This window comes from Lipotes vexillifer, unplaced genomic scaffold (genome assembly GCF_000442215.2).
Source record: "Lipotes vexillifer unplaced genomic scaffold, Lipotes_vexillifer_v1.1 scaffold230, whole genome shotgun sequence".
Lineage (NCBI taxonomy): Eukaryota > Metazoa > Chordata > Mammalia > Artiodactyla > Lipotidae > Lipotes > Lipotes vexillifer.
The window spans coordinates 4,084,321-4,089,991 of NW_006775143.1; the positions used below are offsets into that span (position 1 = coordinate 4,084,321).

General features: G+C 41.0%; 1 protein-coding gene across 1 annotated transcript in view; it reads left to right on the forward strand.

The window, feature by feature from the left end:
• TNFSF8 (TNF superfamily member 8) overlaps positions 1-5,671 on the forward strand; it is a 24,800-nt gene that overhangs the window by 1,016 nt on the left and 18,113 nt on the right. The gene's annotated exons all lie outside the window — the stretch shown is intronic.

Sequence of the window (5,671 nt, forward strand, 5' to 3'; positions counted from 1 at the left end):
GAGGCAAGAGAGAAGACCAGGGCTTCTTAGAGCTTGGGCATTTCAGCGTTAAAGCTCACAGGACAGACTGAAAGCTTCCTCCTGAGCCACTGCTTTGAAGAGCTTAGCTCTTCCACAGAAACATAAAGCACAGAGGCAGAACCTAGAGATGTTTTTCACACCCGTCCCCTTGAGACTGCTCAGAATTCTAAAACTACAAGCAATTATGGGTACACGCTGTGAGGTCAAACGGTCTCAGGAAATTCACCTTTTTTTGAAGTAAATGGTAAGATTTATTGTGAAAACAGAAGAGATGAAGGAGGAAGCTTATTCATATTTTAGGAAATTGGTGTTTACAGAGAATCCACCAGCATGTATTTTATGGAAAATACTGTACTGATAGTATATATTGCTCATGAATTTTTTAATGAAATAATTTTGATAGTTTAAGAACTGTACGCACCCCCAACCTGCCAGAGTAAGTACATTTCTATTGTTCCTTCAAAGCTCCCATTTTTTATGGTATTATAATCCTGCAGAATTTGTTCTGGTTTCCTTCAGTTGTCTTAGGTTGAATGCTCTTTAACTTATTGATTGCTAAAAAGAACCAGGCTTTAAAAGGCTTTGGTATCTGTGTCTCAAGTGTCATCAAGCTCTGAAATTTAAATGAAACTTTGAGGCTCATATCTCCACAAAAGTGAAAGAAAACAGAATTGCTAGCATTTGAGATTTAGATTGCAGAATTTATGAAAGTCACCATTCAATGGGCTTATCTACATCTACTAGGAATAATACTCTTGAAAACACTCTAGGACACTTTTTTTTTTTTCTGTAGAGGCTCTATAATTTCTATAATTCTAATCTGAAGTAAACCAGAGGTGTATCATTTTATAACAACAGCCAAAGCAAAGAAATTAAAGTGGTCTTTGAAAAGTTCTGTAGTTAAAGGTTGCAGCTAGAACTGCTATGAGACAGAGAGAGAGAAAAGGAAGGAAGGAAGGAAGGAAGGAAGGAAGGAAGGAAGGAAGGAAGGAAGGGAGGGAGGAAGGAAGGAAGGAAAAGAGAAAGAGATGATGGGGGTATAAGGTGTGGTGGTAACGTATAAAGCTAGAGAGAGCTCCAGAATGGTCCTTATTCAAATCCCACCTTTGTATGAACTGATTCTTTCCATGAAGGAACGAGAGTGGATCTTTCTCTCTCATTTTTGTAAATGTGGAAAATGAGGAACAGAAAGGGGACAGGGCTTGACCTAAGTCGTCCTGAGAAAGTGGTAAAGACTGCTTCATTATTTAATCAGGACACCATTCCCTTTGACGATACAGCCAGCCACAGAAGCACTAAGAAACTCTGTTCCTGCTCTTCTCTTGGGAGAGTTATCTTCTTGGCATCCGTCTCCTTGACTTACCCTCACGTTGGGATATGAAAAGATTCACTTCAAAGTCTGATTGTCGGGTTTGGTGTACTGTGATTTCTTAGCCTGAGAAATGTCAGTTACTTGCTTAAAAGAACTGCGACATTAAAAGTGAAGTGTTCTACACATACCATTTCCAATAATTCGTTCAGATATTAACTGTTAGAAGAGCTAAGAAGAGAGAGTTATCCCCTTGAGCTTGAGTTATGAGGAAAGGCTTCCTACAGGAGGAGGGAATGCAGGCTGGCCTTAGGACAGGTACAAATGACAGTGAAGAGACAAATGAAGAGACTCTAACAGGACTTCTGATAAAGAAGTCAATGGGAGATAACCAAGGACCTTAAACTCATATCCCAATTATTAAAAATGGAATGGATTGGTGGCCACATAACACTCTGCTGTGAGGGTGGATCGGGGCAGGGGTGAGAACCATGAGAATGGTTCTGTTGGCCTAAGAGGTCACAGTTCTAAATAAAAAGGCACATGCACAGACAAAATTTAAAACAGGCTTAACTCATAATATATGATAAGTGATGGAAGGTAGGCACACAGGGCTACCATGAGACCACAAGTTAAGGAGACAGAACATTTTCCCAGGCAGATCTAAGAAAAACTTCACTGGAGATTGACATTTCAGTTTGGCTTGAGAAATGTGCACAATTTCAAATGGGTGAAGGGAGATTAGAGGAGAGAGCTTTCCTGGCCAGTGGAACAGTGTGAGAAAAATGATGGAGAAGAAAAGTGAAGGGCATGTAGGAAAGTCAACAAAGATCGCCTTGAGATTTGGCTTGAAGACCAAATAACTCCAAGGCCAAATTCCTTGGGGGAGGCAAAGAAAGAACTTAGGTTTCAACCTCAAATATTTGTTGAGCACCTGCTGTGTACAGGACATTGTTCTAAGTAATGTTGTTAGAGCCTTGATCAAAGCCAACAAAATCCCTGCTTTCGTGTTACTTATGGAACTTATTGCCTACTGATGTCTTAAGTCTCTGTGGTGGCTGTATTTTATTTACCTTTAAACTGTGATATTTATTTAAAATATTATATTCGTGTGGTTTAAGAAAAGTAAATAGTAAACAAGGGAACCGACAGCAAAACAGAAATCTCTCACACTCTCCCCACCCAACCCTCTTCCCTGAGATAATGACCATTAACAGATTCTTCCATGTCCTTCCAAAAACCTAGGCTTCTACAAACATATAGTATACACATGTCATTATAGTAAACTCATAAATTTGCACCTTGCTTTATTGACTTGACAGTATGTCTTGGAGATCCTTCCATGCCACTACGTGGAAGTCCATCTCATTCTTCTGAAGAGTCACATAGTATTTTATTGTACTTATATTTCATGTGTGCCTAGTGCAGGACACTCAGGTTTTCCTCTAGGAGTTTTGCCCACTGTGCACATCTGCAAGTATATCTGTGGGACAAGTTCCTAGTGGTGGTAATACAATGTGTTCTTCATTTCTGTAAATTATGTAAATCAGCTTCCAAAGAGATTGTACCAATATACTACTCTTGAGGAAGTAAAAGTCCTACCAACAAAGAGACAGATCTTCATGGGAAAGACAGAAAATTGATTTCTTACTGAGTAAGCACAACAGAGTACGTGCCTATGTGCCAGGATGAAATTTCACACAATTCATACAGCAAAGAAAAACAACAAAAAAAGAAAAAAGAATAAAATTTCTCATATCTCCTCCAGAGACAAAGGGTTATATATAGATTATATATAGGCTACAAGGTTGATACCAGAAGTGTTTACAGTTCAAGTGGCTCTGAGGTCTTCAATCTTAGAGACATCTCTGTTACAAACCAGGAGCCTGGACTTACCCAACCCCTAGAGAGATCCATTTACAGTCCACACGGTTAGCAAGGGCTCGTTATGTCCTCTAGAAAGAAGAGAAAGCAGCTGCCTTCTTTCCCTTTATCAGCAAAGAAAATTCCTTTTTGAAGAAAAATTTATCCTTACAATCCCAGTCTACTTCCCCACCAAGAGTGGAGTATAGGGGTAGTGACTGGTGGTCATGGTGGTAAGGTTTTCTGGTTTGCTTTTCAGCCCAAAAAAAGATAGGGGAGAATTGAAATGCCCTGTGATTTTTCTCTCTACCCAAGTTACTCTCTCCAATGCATTCAATTTATCAATCCAAAAAAGTCCACTGAAAATCTTCTGCAGGGAAAGCCCTGGGCTGGGCTGTGAGGGAAGGACCCAAGTGGGTAAGGCAGGACCCTCTTCTCCGAGAATCTCTAAGTTGGAGAAATGAGGCCCAAACACTCAAGAGATTGAATTTGGGGCAGAATGGCACTGAATGCCACACCAGAGGAGAGGAAGACAATTTCTGCTTGGGATGAGGGAAGGCTTTGCAGAAGAGCTTAGAAGGGAAGCTGAGCCTCCTCCAAGAATTAGAAGGATCATGTCTTACGCCCAAAGTTTTATTTTGAAAAACTTTAAACCCACAGAAAAATAGAATGGTAAACGCCCATATAACCTTTCACCTAAATTCAGTGTGTTAATATTTTGCCATATTTCTGCTCTTTCTATATATATGAAAGTAAGCTTCAGATAGTGTGACCTTTCACCTGCATGTATTTCAGCACCCATTTCCCACTTACTGCAGTGCCATTATCATAGCCAAGATTAATTTGGCGATATCACCTTATTATAATATATAGTCCATATTTTAATTTCCTCCACTTGTTCAAAAATGTCTTCTACAGCTGTTGTGCCTTGTTTTGTTTGTTGATCCAGAATCCACTCTCAGGTTATCTGTTCTAATCTAGAATGTTACTATTTAAAAGGTGGTCCTGGGAGCTTGTTAGAAATGCCAAGCCCCATCCTAGACCTGCATTTTAATAAGGTCCCTGGTGATCTATACACACATTAAGTTTGAGAAGCACAGATCTAACAATCTCCTCTGCTCTTTGTTGCTTTTCATGGCATTGACTTTTTCAAAGGGTCAGTTCTGTTGTAGAATAGTTTACGTTTTGGAACTGTCTTAGTGTTTACTCGTGATTATATTCAGATGAAACATTTTTGGCAAGAATAGTACACAGGCGATGTTATATACTTCTTATTGCAGCAGAGCTAGAGGCATATATGTCAGGTTGCCCCATTATTGGCAATAATGTTTAGTCACTTGATTCAGGCGGAGACCACTGGCTATCTCTTTAGTAGAACACTTTGTTCTTTCTTATTCATAAGTAATCTACGGGGTAATACTTTGAAGACATACCAATATCCTTCACTCCACATTTTTGGCATTCTTTGATGATAACCCTCATCTGAGTCAGCTAATGCACTGAGGGTTGAAGAATGATAATTGCCTAATTCTATCATTCTTTTTGCGTTTATTAGCTGACATTCTTCAATGGAGAAGAGCTCTCCATTGGAAGGATGGTGGCGGGTGGAGATGGTGCCGGGCATTCCAGGTGAGGCAAGAGTGAGGAGACGCACAGCCTGGGAGAAGGCGAGCCCAAGTGTGAGGACAGGAGTTGCAGGGCCAGAACAGAGGTCAATCCAGACTGCACGGGGGAGCAGCAGGACTTGGAGCTAGGTGGCAAGAAGCATTGATAGAGGAAGATGAGAGGATAGGAAGCCACCCTATCAACAGACTAGGAAGATTTCCTAAACCCATGCATGAGCTCAGCTCCGCACTCAGCCTCCAGAAGCCATTCCCCATTCCTCGGGGAAGGAAGGCCTCAGTATCCTGATTGCCTGTTGAGTAACGTCTTTAAGGCCTTGTTTTTTCAAAGTGTGGACGCTGGCCCAGCAGCACAGGTATCATCTGGAAGCTCACTAGAAATGCAAAACCTAAAGGCCCATCTCAGACCTACAGAATCAGAATTAGCATTTTAACAAGATCCCCAGGGGGAGCACTGCTTTAAGCCACTGTATTCCAATGACCACTTTCACTAACGTTACCAAAACAAAGGCTGCCAAGGACAATATCCTGTGAGCTCCATCCACTTTCTCATGGAGTCTCAGGAGAATTTCCTGCCCCATCTTCATCCTGCCCTACCCTGGAGAGGCAACGTGGCTTGGCATTGAAGAGCATCGCCTTCCAAGTCAACATGCCAGAGTTTGAACACTTTCCTTGCCATCCACCATCTATGGGACCTTCTATAATCATTAAGTCACCTCTCTAAATCTTAGTCAATCACTAACTCTTGGGGTAAAGGTCAAATAAGATAATGCATGTAAAGCATTTAGCCCCCGAGGATTAAGCACCCTCATTAAGTGCTTAAGCACGTTCACTGGAAAATAAGAGAGGCATTCCT